Genomic DNA, 850 nt, shown 5'->3' with positions numbered 1-850 from the left:
GCCGAGTAAAGAACAGAAATTACATTTTTTAGAAATTAAACAATACATTGCGCGCAGATGAGTACGCGTTACAGCCTCTCTCACCATCAATGGCACAACAAAGAAATTAGGATGTAAGATTTCCTTTATGCATCTTCTGTAACTTTTTCATCAGCTGATCGTGTATTTTTCTTTGTATGTATAATGGGCCCTCATCCATGCCGTGATCCATGATTAAGGTTTTCTTCACGTTATTTATTTATTTCTGTTGAAGTATAATATGTTTTCGTGTACGATAAAATTATTTTGAAAAAGAAATTGCCTTCAAGTTATATGTACGGTGCCATGTCAAAAGAAAATAAATATCCGCTCTCTGGTAATTCATCTCATTTGATTTTGTAACTCCAGCACAGCGTTTTTCAACCGGGGTGCCGCAAGAGAATGATTTGGAAAACGTTGATTTTGTAAAAAAAAATCAAATACCAGAAACGGTTAAAATATGTAATTACAAGAGACAATAAAATTTGGAAGATACTAAAGTGTCTTCCTTCCTCGGCAAATAAGGGCAACGAGAGGCCCGAATATCTTCATATTAGTGTATCAAGGTCATGACCGAATATATCACTTTTTATTTATGTACATTCGGCGGCAAGGTGCCCGCATACAGTACTTTAAATAGTTTCTAGTGTGTGGATTACAAACTATTTTTTTACCAGTTTGAAAATGTCTTTTTATTCTTAAATGTGCCCATACGTGTGTGCATAGTACTTGACGAGAGCCAGAGTCATGACAAATTAATAGTCTGTAAAGACTTTGGGATTTGGGAGAAACTTTTCATTTCTTAAGAGGGTACCGTGACTAACAAAAAACT

This window comes from Strongylocentrotus purpuratus, unplaced genomic scaffold (genome assembly GCF_000002235.5).
Source record: "Strongylocentrotus purpuratus isolate Spur 01 unplaced genomic scaffold, Spur_5.0 spur5_scaffold_21, whole genome shotgun sequence".
Taxonomy (NCBI): domain Eukaryota; kingdom Metazoa; phylum Echinodermata; class Echinoidea; order Camarodonta; family Strongylocentrotidae; genus Strongylocentrotus; species Strongylocentrotus purpuratus.
The sequence above is the reverse complement of the archived record's forward strand: the minus strand, read 5'-3'. Positions refer to the sequence as shown.